The sequence below is a fragment of the Grus americana genome, chromosome 4, assembly GCF_028858705.1.
Source record: "Grus americana isolate bGruAme1 chromosome 4, bGruAme1.mat, whole genome shotgun sequence".
Classification (NCBI taxonomy): domain Eukaryota; kingdom Metazoa; phylum Chordata; class Aves; order Gruiformes; family Gruidae; genus Grus; species Grus americana.
The window spans coordinates 65,391,976-65,404,590 of record NC_072855.1 but is presented as its reverse complement, the minus strand read 5'-3'; the positions used below and the strand labels follow the sequence as shown (position 1 = coordinate 65,404,590).

At 48.4% G+C, this 12,615-nt stretch overlaps 1 protein-coding gene across 6 annotated transcripts in view; it reads right to left on the bottom strand.

Moving 5' to 3' along the window:
- The window catches only part of LRBA (LPS responsive beige-like anchor protein), a 466,837-nt gene that overhangs the window by 438,128 nt on the left and 16,094 nt on the right, over positions 1–12,615 (bottom strand). For 5 of the 6 annotated variants that reach the window (XM_054824979.1, XM_054824981.1, XM_054824982.1 and 2 more), the window contains 3 exons: positions 7,779–7,851; positions 5,518–5,829; positions 4,598–4,736 (listed from right to left, as the gene is read on the bottom strand). The gene's annotated coding sequence lies outside the window, so the exon portion shown is untranslated. The remainder of the gene's footprint in view (positions 1–4,597; positions 4,737–5,517; positions 5,830–7,778; positions 7,852–12,615) is intronic. The other variant, XM_054824980.1, reaches the window with a different exon arrangement.

Here is a 12,615-nt window from a genome sequence, read left to right as displayed (position 1 = left end):
AACATTATTCTCATCCTAAATCCAAAACACAGCACTATGCCAGCTGCTAGGGAGAAAATTTAACTCTATCCCAGCCAAAACCAGGATAATACTGAGTAAAATGCTGATAATTCCTTCCTCGAACATGAGTACATAAATAAGTTATATAAGAATACTTATCTTATTGTGCAGTATATTCATAAGTATTAGATAGAAAAAAAAAATAGTTACAGAAAGCAACAAAAGCTAGCAAGGTCTCTTGAGTTTTCCTTTTATTAAAATAAATCAGTAGTCTTGCTTGGATTCTTAAAAATAAATTTATGTACAGAAGTTAAATATGTTTAAATAAATTGACTGCGTAGATCTTCCATAGATCTGACAACAGTCAGATTTTTGGAGAAAGTTTCTTGGGTTTATTCTGGTGGGTTAAAAAGTATATGTTAAATAAAGCATGGTTTGTGTTGATTACTTGATAATAGTTTGTATGGCCTGTGTATAGAAAAATTGAATTGCAGGTTTCTATAAAAGAGTCTGTTTTGGTAGGGACTGCTAGTTTTCACTGGTGGTTTAAAAAAAAAAAGAAAACAAAAAAGTACTGCAAGGTTAAATTTTGTAGGAACACAAAAGTCTTTGACACACGTAGCAGGAAGAAAGCGTTATTAAAATTATGATCATCTAAATAGAATGAATAGAAATCCATTTTGTTTAGACTAGAAACCTGAAAGGACAAGAACAAACAAGACTCTCATGCCTTTTTTTTAAAAAAGTCATACCGAGAAGTGCTGAGCTGTATGCTGTTGTTAGCTTTCCTTGACTTTAATGCTGCCCTTCACTTCGTCTGTGCTGTGTGATAAGGATAGTGACTTCTCCTTTCTTCTAACCTGTAGAAAGATCCTTGGGACTGATTTGATTTAGGGAAGCTGAGAACAGGAAAATTTCTGATACTTACACTGTCCTTATCTTATGTAACAATTAGTAGAAAAGGGTATTACAGAACCCCTTCATGTTGAGGAAACTGATTGCAAAGGCCAGTAATGTTGGGTGGCAGACAAAAATCTCAAAACGGTTAAGCAGTTTCATGGGAAATGGAGAAAGCTAGAGGAGAAGAAAAGAGATGTTGCTTCCTTTGTGTTTCCGAAGATTTACAGGGAGCTACATAAAACATTCTTGCTTCTGAATTATGAAACCACATTTATTCCTAGAAGGAGGCTGCAACCCCTTATCAGGAGGCAAATACTCCCTTTTCCCACAAAGCCTTCCCACTACAAATAGAGATGCTACATGTTCGTAGTTAAAGCGAGAATTTTTTTCCACGTGTCTTTCAAACCCACTTCTAGTAAGGACTGATGTGTCTGTCATAACCAGTTCTGGCCATAGGAAATTATTTCATTTTACAAGATAGATATTAAAAAAACCCTCATGTTGCACAGCTCACCTCCTTTTCTTCTGCCTCCTGCCAGTTGCCAGGCATCTTCCTCACAGGCCAGGCTGATGGGACAGTGGACAGAAATACCTCTGCTTCTAACAGTCTCTGGTGAAGCCACCTTGGGGAAGTAGCAAAGTCTAATGATTCTTCCCCTCTACTCAGCACTGGTGAGGCCACACCTGGAGAACTTTGGCCAGTGGCAGGTCCCTCTTGCAGCCAGCTGGAACTGGCTCTGTCCACCATGGGGGCAGCTCCTGGTGTCTTCTCACAGAAGCCACACCTGCAGCACCACTGCTACCAAAACCTTGGCACATAAATCCAATACAGAAACACAGAGAATTTAAAAAAGCAAGAAGGTACAAGAAACGTAGGCAAGAATTTAAAAAATAGGGACTTTAATCATAGAGGGACATAGAGAAAGATGTTGAAAGAAAATTTAAAAACCGACAGGCGACAAGACATAGCAGGAGGAATTCATCAATGATCTGGACGACAGGATCGAGGGCACCCTCAGTCAGTTTGCAGATGACACCAAGTTGTGTGGGAGTGTTGATCCGCTTGAGGGTAGGAAGGCTCTACAGAGGGATCTGGACAGGCTGGATCAATGGGCCAAGGCCAACTGCATGAGGTTCAACAAGGCTCAGTGCCAGGTCCTGAATATGAGCCAGCAGTGTGCCCAGGAAGACCAACAGCATCCTGGCTTGTATCAGAAATAGTGTGGCCAGCAGGACTAGGGAAGTGATTGTCCCCTTCCGCTCGGCACTGGTGAGGCCACGCTTCAAATACTGTGTTCAGTTTTGGGTCCCTCACTACAAGAAGGACACTGAGCTGCTGGAGCACGTCCAAAGAAGGGCAACAAAGCTGGAGAAGGGTCTAGAGCACAAGTCTTACGAAGAGCAGCTGAGGGAACTGGGGTTGTTTAGTCTGGAGAAAAGGAGGCTGAAGGGAGACCTTATTGCTCTCTACAACTACCTGAAAGGAGGTTGTAGCCAGGTGGGTGTTGGTCTCTTTTCCCAAGTAACAACAGGACAAAAGGAAATGGCCTCAAGTTGTGCTAGGGGAGGTGGAGATTGGACAACAGGAAAAAAATTTTTCACCAAAAAGGTTATTAGTCACAGGAACAGGCTGCCCAGGGAAGTGGTTTGGTCACCATCCCTGGAGGTATTTAGAAGACGTGTAGATGTGGTGCTTAGGGACATGGTTTAGTGGCGGGCTTGGCAGTGTTAGGTTAATGGTTGGACTTGATGATCTTAAGGGTCTTTTCCAACCTAAATGACTCAGTGGTTCTAGGAATTAAACATGTGGACGAGGAGCAGCAGAGGAGACGCAGGACGAGAAATTCACTGCCGCGGTGCCACCTTTCTGCCACCAGGCGGCGCCAGAGAGTGCGGCGGAGCGGCTGGGCCCAGTGCGGGGCCGGCGCTGCAGTGCCGCGTTCCGGCCACCAGGCGGCGGCAGCAGCAGAATCGAGCACCCGGCGGCGGCGCTTGCCCGTAGGCCGCACCGCTGCTGCCGTCCCGCGGTCTGCACGCCGAGCGCCGGTAGCAAGCAGCCGCCGACACCGCGCCCGTGGAGCAGCGGTGGCGTTTCCTTACCGGGAGGCAGTAACGAGGGCGGCGTGGTGGCCTCGCAGGCACCGCAGTACCGTATTGTCGTTACCGGCGGACGGCAAGGTGCACCACAGCGGCGCCTCCGCGCATGCGTAGTGCCCACCCTCAATACTGCGCTTCGGTCGCCAGACGGCTGCAGTGAGCGGGGGGGGGGGGGGGCGCTCACCAGCGCGCATGCGCAGTATCAGACACACCCACCTCGTTTCGGTGGCCAGGCGCAGTGGGGGGAAGGTGCGCGTCACTGCGCATGCGCTCTCGGGGCGCGGCGGGAAGCCCGCAGACCACCACACGAAACGCGCAACAAAAGCCCCAGGACTACAGCTCCCGGCGTGCCGCGGGACGCAGCCTTCCCGCCTTCTGACCCTGCCGGGACACCGTTTCCCCCCGCCCAGGCCGGAAGTGTCCCCGGCCCGAGGCTCCCCCACGGTCGCGGCCGCATCCCTCGCCGCCCTCCTCGGGGCTTTCCCCTGGACCCGCCGGTCACAGAACCAGACACACTCACAGAGCCGTGGGGGTTGGAAGGGACCTCTGGAGCTCACCTAGTCCAACCCCCCCGGCTAAAGCAGGATCACCTGGAGCAGGTTGCACAGCATTGTGTCCAGCTGGGTTTTGAATATCTCCAGAAAAGGAGACTCCACAACCTCTCTGGGCAGCCTGTCCCAGTGCTCGGTCACCCTCACAGTAAAGAAGTTTTTCCTCATGTTCAGATGGAACTTCCTGTGTTCCAGCTTGTGGCTGTTGCCCCTTGTCCTGACCCTGGGCACCACTGAAAAGAGTCTGGTCCCATATTGGCATCTGTCCTTTAGATACCAGTATTGATGAGATCCCCTCTCAGTCTTCTCTTCTCCAGGCTAAACCCAGCTCTCTCAGCCTCTCCTCATATGAGAGATGCTCCAGTCCCCTCATCATCCTTGTAGCCCTGCACTGCATTCTCTCCAGTAGCTCCCTGTCTTTCTTGAACTGGGGAGCCCAGGACTGGACACAGCACTCCAGATGTGGCCCCACCAGGGCAGAGTAGAGGGGGAGGAGAACCTCCCTCAACCTGCTGGCCATGCTGTTCTCAATGCACCCCAGGATACCATTGGCCTTCTTGGCCACAAAGGCACATTGCTGGCTCATGGCGAGCTTGTTGTCCACCAGGACTCCCAGGTCCTTCTCCACAGAGCTGCTTCCCAGCAAGACAACCCCTAACCTGTACTGGTGCGTGGGGTTATTCCTTCTCAGGTGCAGGACCCTAAACTTGCCCTTGTTGAACTTCATGAGGTTCTGCTCTGCCCAACTCTCTAGCCTGTCCAGGTCTCACTGAATGGCAGCACAGCCTTCTGGTGTATCAGCTGCTCCTCCCAGTTTTGTATCATCAGCAAACTTGCTGAGGGTACCCTCTGTCCCTTCATCCAGCGCATTGATTAACATGTTAAACAAGGTCAATTGTGCAGCCCCGCTACCAGACCCGGAGTCTCCCTTTCCCCCCTACCCTGCTGGTCATACCCCCACCGCCCCCAGAGTTCGGCAGTGGCACCCCCCGACTCTGGGTCACACCTGCAGAACGCTCACAGTCCAGGGGCCGCCTGGCACCACTCACCTTCTCCCTCAATACAGCTGCAGCCCTGGTGCTGCTGGGCCCAGGGATCAGGCCCAGTCGGGTCCCGGCCATTACTGTAAGCTGCCAGAGAAGGACTTCTTGTTGCTCTGCTGGCTTTACTCATTCCCACCTCTGCACCCTGTGAGAAGAGGAGTATCAGAAACTAGTCATTAACAGCAACAATTTAAACTGCAACAGCCTCTAGATTGTCCTGCACTAACCTCACTTGGAGTAGTGCGTTATTGGTAAGAACCGAGGCATGGAGCTCATTCCAGCACCCCACCACTGGACATTAAATGTCAATTGATGCTATTTCATCACCTCCTCAGGGCAGAAAAAACTTCCAGGACCCCAAGGCCAAAAGAGGAGGCTAAAGGAATGAAGTGCCTCGAGTCACTTACAGGTTTCACAGCAGTCACATAGCTCGAGTACACTACAGGTAGCTTTGCTGGGCAGCATTAAGGGAAATAAATACAGCCTGGTGTCTCAGAAAGAAAGATGCTGCTTTTTGTCCTATGTTAACAAGTTGCTGAGAAAGCTTGCTCTAGTGTATTAGGGAGGCACTGCAGAAAAGCAGCGTCTCAGCTGTTCTTCCCTTCAGAATACCTAAGCAAGGCAGACAAGTGTTACAGCGCTAAAGGCAGTTATTACATGGTAATTACTGAGATATTTAAATCAACTTACTATTACAGTCTTAGTCCTTTTGCCATCTAAGGCATTGAAAAATTCCTGTTTCTATTAGAGTATCATCAAGTGCTTTATAAACTGCTGCTTGCTACAGAAGCACACCACAACGCTGCAGGAGTACTGCAGCGTTTCTGTTCTGTTACTTCACTCGCTGGGGAGTTTTGTTCTCCACCTTTCTTCCATAAATCAGACAGCAGAAGACGTGCCACCCAAGCAACTTTTTTTGGGCTTACCATAGCTTTCTCTTGTCTTCACGAGCCAGCTGTGTTGGGATGCGGACCCTATGCGTGCCTCCCATAGACCAGAAAGCCTGCACGCAGAGGTCACCACGCAGCAGCTGACCTTCAAGTAGCTTCTTCCCAGGTGATGCAGCATCTTGCAGTCCCCTGTCCTTAGACTGATACTTGCAAGTACTGAGTGCGATACGGGGATCTATGTTTCTGGGTCAAACACACATCTCCAGGGGTTGGCACGATATTCCAGCCTCCTCATGACTGTGCGGATGGCTTTGGGCCTGCAGTCCAGAGAAGGAAACCTTTTTCCACCTAATCCATAAAAAAAAAGACAGAAAATAACTACAGGCAGTAGGTACCAATACTACTTGATATTCTTAAAATAAAAATGGCTGGTAGGTGTGTATTAATGATCCCTAACAGTCCATCTCAGCACATCTGTATTGAGTGAAACACCTCATTTCTTCAGGACAGGAAATATTTTAAGTCTCAAAATGAAGACCTAGCCCGGTCCACACGTATGGAGACATTCATCTGGATGCGTGATGGTATCAGCATGTCTTTCTCCTGGACCGTTTTCTCCAGGATAAGTGTGATACAGCCAGCAACCACCAGCCAGTGCGCAACCGTCCCGTTTCTCAGCAGGTCTGTTTCACGACCACGTGCCATCAGTCTACATCAGTCTCGAGGCTCTATCAGAGAAGCTCCAGGCTGCTGGCCAATGAGTCCTGAGTCCATGCAGTACAGAAATGTCCAAGCAGTCAACCCCACTTCATCAGTGGCTCGACTGATGTTTATGTGCCCAGCAAGGCTTTGTAATGCTGAAAGGGCTGCTCAACTCAAGATCAGCATGCCACTTCCCAGCAAAGTAGTTTGCATCTCTAGCCAGAAAGCAATACATTTCTCCATGGGGCACGGCACAGCACTGAGCAGTTCACTTGGCTTAATGCAGGGCGTGCTACCTCATGCTGTAAACACAGCAAGACATACAGACCAGGAGTAAGATCCCTACTTAGGACGCATAAGGGCTAAGAGCATGGCGAGTGCTGCAAGTGCTGTTTTTCCTCCTTCATTACCGAGTCGCAGTTCAACTGAAGCCACTGTTGGACTAGGAAATTTAGATTAGATGTTAGAAAGAAATTCTTTACTGTTAGAGTGGTGAGGTACTGGAACAGGTTGCCCAGAGAGGTTGTGGAGGCCCCCTCCCTGGAAGTGTTTAAGACCAGGTTGGATGAGGCTTTGAGCAACCTGGTCTGGTGGAGGGTGTCCCTGCCCGCAGCAGGGGGGTTGGAACTAGATGATCTTTGAGGTCCCTTCCAACCCTAACCATTCTATGATTCTATGATTCTATGAAATGGGCTCCCTCTCCCGCCAACCGTGGGTTGTTCAAGTGGGCCCAAAAAGCCTGCATGATACAGACTGCAGGTTTGAACTATTTGCCCCCTCCAGTGAGTCTAGTAATTTCCATCCAATTAAAATGTCTCTTTGAAAAAGATATCCAGTTTCTCTGTGAACAGGCAGAGAAAAGCTGGCATGCATCTGTAATTTATGAAACAAAAAACAAGTGAGAAGCTCAGGAGCATGTAACACAATGCACCATCTCAGCATGCACAGGTAACATATCCCTTCCTTCCTAATCTATCTGCCAGAGAGGTTTTAGTATTAAAAGCTCATTACTGCTATTATTAGCAGTACTTAGGGTTTGTTACAGGAATCATGGATTCTGTGAGTTTTTAAACATTTGGGATTTTTATGGAGTGCCAAAAAATGCTCATTTACTACCAAAGCCAGGATTTTATTTCAAGCCTTTTGGTGGAAATCATTGTCAGCTGGGCTTTTGCATGCATGTTCCATGAAAATGCAAAAATTCGCAAGTGATTACCTTGTGGTGTTAGCTTTTAAAAAAAAAAAAAAAAAGGAGTCCAAGTTATTAGAGTAGGAAATAAAAAGGCCTATGAGCTAGACAGTTTTACCTCTGTAACTTTTTTAATGAGTTTGAGTAATTCCTTCTTTAAGAGATAGAGCAGAAATACCGCAAGTTACTGACTTTCCCCTTCTGTGGTTTTGCAGCAGGCAACTATGCTGAGGAGAAATCTCCAGCTGCTCTGAAGGAGAACAACTCTGGACTTCTACGAAGTTAAATGTTTACATCAAAATATCCCAGAGAAGAATCTCTGTTTTGAGCACTAGAGACAAGTAATCATCTTCTATGAGAACCCAAACACAAAGGCAAATGACTCCCTGACTGAGCTGGCACTTACCCAGGCAGTGGTCCAGGGCTCTGGTGCCACCAAAAAGCAGCACTGCTGAATGTCAGGGATGTTTCTGCTGCACCTGAAAAGCGGCAGGAGCAGGTCAATGCACAATACTGCTTTTCCTCAGGCTTGCAAAACTGATCACAAAATTAATCCCGGTTCAGTGAAGCAGCAGTAAGCAGTAGCAGCAAACACTGAACATCTTCCCTTCGCACAGGAAACCCAAGGAAGTAAAAACATGTTTGAGTGCCTCAAAAAAATCAACTCACACTGGCAAGAGTGAGCAGGCAGTTTCTGACCCCCTTGGGTCTGTAAGCTGCTCTCTGAGGGATCCCTTCTGGACTTAGCTCACCCAGTTTTCAGCGAGCCTTGAGTCGACAAGTGTTCTTCTGCTACCTGACTTGGTTGGTCTGTCCCCGTAGGACAGGTCTGAGCGCGTCCCAGGAGGGGTGGTGTGAAGCAGCCCGCCTACTGTATTTGGGTGCCCCAGTGGACAGGAATACCTCTGCTTCTTACAGTCCCTGGTGAAGCCACCTTTCTCGGGGCAGTAGCAAAGTCTAATGTTTGCCCTTGCACAGATGGAGACGTGAAGCACAGGTTTTGCTGAGGCAGAGTTGTCTGAGAGTGGGATATCCAGGGAACCCAGATACCCGAACTATTCCTGCCTGCAGGCAGCACTACTCCAGCACCACCCTGAGGGCTTCCCTCAGAGACCAAACTGGTGCAGGGAATTTAAAAATGGGTTTTCCAGTTGTTGGCTTCTGTGGCACTGTATAGCCGATTCCTATGAGAGCTGCTGGGGCAGGGGAAACCACAGCCCTGGCGAGGCACGGGACGCAACAGCAAAGATCTTGTCTGTCACCCATGGGCTGGTACTCGTGCTTTGTGCTCTTTATCTTTGTGGACTTTGCATTTGCAGAGTCTTTTCAATAAAAGGAAAATACTTTCTAATGCGACTCAGTGCAACAGAAATTGCAGTGCGACTTATTTAACTGACATGCAGATTGTGTTACATGATTTATTTCTGTACCGGAGTCCAAAGCTATATTTAATGCGCCCTTTGGATTCTCACTGGGAACAAGGAAGGCAGATGAGTGGACACACATCTTAGAAGAACTGCTGTTTTCAGAGCTGGTCCCAATGAGTAGCAGCAAGACACAAAAGTAATTTTGTCAATGAATAATGCATTTACAAAAATATTGCATTTCCAACGGAGCAGGTGATGACTCCCCTGTACAGACAAGGGCACAAGAGAGGATACCTCTGTAGGGGGACAGATTGTTGCCCATGTGATGATTCAGGGAAAGGGCATTAGAATGACTTTACAGCCCATTTGCACTCTCACCCTCAGCTTTTGCTATTGCCCAAGGTGTGTACAAGCTGCAAATACTCAGATATCCCTTAGTCTGGCCTTTGGGTGGCTTTTGCTTTCTTTCTTGTCAAGGCACTTTTGTTTTCAAATGGTCTTCCCACAAAATACTTCCCACCAACCATGATTTTGATTGCAGCACATTTAAAGAGGTGGGTGGCGAGCTGGTGGTGTCCAAAGGCATGAAGTTAGTGGCTGTAGCACTGCTGAGCTTATCATCTGCTCAGACTGCAGATAAACCCAGCAGTCTCATTTTGGTGAAGTGCCAATGACTAGAACGAGCCTTCAGACTAGCCAGAGAGCACTTGCTGAACAGGTAGGGAGGCACGTGATGAAAAGCTGACTTGATGCCTGGTGTAGAAGAGTCCAAGAAGAGCCTCCTGCCGAGGTGTGAGGTTCAGAAAGGACCCCCTTGCTTTCTAAACTCCTTCTCAGAGAAGACTCTCGGTACAACTGGATCCAGTCTTAGCCTCCAACTCTAAAGAAGAGTTTGGACCCTGTGTTCTGCCACAGAGTTAGTTTATTTCAACTCAAGCTGGGTATCTCCAAAGAGAGACACCTTTGGTTATTTTCTTGTGCCTTTCAAGGCCTCACAATCTACTACACAAGGTGTTCACATGCCTGTCCATGTGATATGCATGGACTTTTTGTCCGATCAGTTTAATAGCTGCTTTTCCTCTATGATGATTGGAATAACATCTTCCAAGTTTTATCTACTCATGCAGTTTCATCATCCTCCTGTCTTAGCCACACCTGTGTCTCATCTGTCTTCTGTTGACCTGAGATGAAACGTTTTCTCTCTTTCTTTGAAGGTCCTTCCCTTGAATCATAGACTTGGTCCAGTTTATCTTGTTGTGCAAGACTCCCAGTACTTCTTTTCGACCAAGCAAAGGTTCGACTAAATTTCAGTTATGGTATGTGGCCTAAGGCTTCTGCACTCCAGTCACTCATGACAAGCTAAGCCACTCAAGTTTCAATTCAACCTAATTTTAAGTGTTCACACAATTGATTTTAATATTCTGTAAGTAAACTATTTTAATCCCCAATAATGCCACTGTAGTTCTGCATTTGTCACTCTGTCTGGTACTATGAAAGGTCCCAATTCTTGAGAAAAAGATGCAAGGACGTCCCTAACCAAACCTACACCCGAGAAGAGACACAATGTGAGAACCAAAGGCAACCTCTTCACCCATCAAGCCTGCAAATAAAACCAAATGGGTAAGTTACCTGAAGATCTCCACAGCAATTTAGTCATACCAGATAAACACCTGCACAGCATGACAGACAGGTTTTCTTGGTGTCAGGCAGTTAAATCTCTATCAAGGTATAAATCAAAACACCAGCTTACAAATCATCATCATAAAACGTTGCTGGAGGTTATGTTTCCCTGTTTCTTTTCTATAGTTTACTAACATTGGATCTTTCTGGAACATGCTCGTTTAGACAGAGAGTAAGTCAGAAATTGAATTCAGGTACATGGTGTTCATCACCCTCTCAGAAGGAGATTAGCTATAATATCCACCTGGCAGAAAGCTCTGTCCTCTGCGCTCACCAGAACGGATGTGGCAACCCAGGCAGAGCTCCCATGAAAACATGTAGCCGCCCAGGTCTCAGGCTGCAGGGGATGCCAGAGCCTGTCACTGGGAATGGATGGCAGTAGTGAGGACAGCTGTGTGAAGCATGACCAGGTGGACGGTATGCTCAGCCTGGTGGCAAAGCTGCAAGAGGAAGAAGAAAGCTTAAGGAGCATCAGGGAGGCTAAGAAAGAGATAAACTGGTGGAGCCATGCTCTGCCCTTCCTGAGACAGAAACAGGGACAGCCACCAGACAGAGCTTTAAACTAGGCTTGAAGGGGGAGGGGGATAATATCAGGCTTGCCCATGACAAGCTGTGGGATGACACACCAAGATCAGAGGGATGGCATGCCAGCGAGGGCCCTCAGCCTGTTGCTCAGAGATGTGCCGGATACACTGCAGCACACTTGAAGTCTCTACAGAGATGAGCCAGGGGCTCCTGAGGTAATAGAAGCCAACAGGGAAACACCAGTGAAATACCTCAAAGGAATTCCAGCCACTCCAGCCAGTCAGTCAGCTTCATCAGGGGCCCAGCTTAAATGCCTCCATGGAAACGCATGTAGCATGGGGAATAAACAAGAGGAGCTAGACACGTGCACACACCTGCAGGGCTATGATCCCACTGCCATCACGGAGATGATGGTGCGATGGCTGCTATGACTGGAGTGTTGGAATGGAAGGGTACAGGCTCTTTAGGAAGGACAAGCAGGGGAGATGAGGAGGAGGTGTTGCCCTCTATGTCAATGACCAGCTGGAGTGCATGGGAGATCCACCTGGGGATGGATGAGGAGCTGGCTGAGAGCTTATGGGTCAGGATTAAAGGGAGGGCAGGGACAGGGGACACTATAGTGGGGGTCTGCTACAGGCCACCTGACCAGGGAGACCGAGTGGATGAGGCCCTCTATAGACAGATAGGAGCAGCCTCACGTTCACAAGCCCTGGTCCTCATGGGGGACTTCAATCACTCTGATATCTGTTGGAGGCACAACACAGCAGGGCATAAGCAAGCCAGAAAGTTCCTGGAATGTATCAGTGATAACTTCCTTCTCCAAATGATAGAGGAGCCAACAAGGAGAGGTGCCATGCAGGACCTTGTTCTCACCAACAAGGAGAGGCTCATGTGGAATGTGAAGCTCAAGGGCAGCCTTGGCTGCAGTGACCATGAAATAGTGGAGTTCAGGATCCTCAGGGCAGTGTGGAGAGTGCACAGCAGGCTCACTATCCTGGACTTCAGGAGAGCAGACTTTGGCCTCTTCAGGGATCTGCTTGGTCAAGTACCATGGGACAAAGCCCTGGAGGGAAGAGGGGCCCAGGAAAGCTGGCTAATATTCAAGGGTCACCTCCTCCAAGCTCAGGAGCGATGCATCCCAGCAAAGAGGAAGTCAGACAAAAACACCAAGAGGCCCCCATGGATGAACAAGGAGCTCCTGGGCAAAGTCAAACACCAAAAGGAAGCCTACAGAGGGTGGAAGCAAGGGCAGGTAGCCTGGGAGGAATACAGAGAAACTGTCTGAGCAGCCAGGGATCAGGTTAGGAAAGCCAAAGCCCTGACAGAATTAAATCTGGCCAGGGATGTTAAGGACAACAAGAAAAGCTTCTATATAGGTATGTTAGTGATAAAAGGAGGACGGGGGAAAATGTGGGTCCCCTCTGGAATGAAACAGGTGACCTGGTTACCCAGGATATGGAGAAGGCTGAGGTACTCAACGACTTCTTTGCCTCAGTCTTGACCGACAAGTGCTTGAGCCACACTGCCCAGGTCACAGAAGGCAAAGGCAGGGACTGGGAGAATGCGGAACCACCCACTGTAGGAGAAGATCAGGTTCGAGAATATCTAAGGAACCTGAAGGTGTACAGGTCCATGGGACCTGATGAGATGCATCCACAGGTCTTGAGGCAA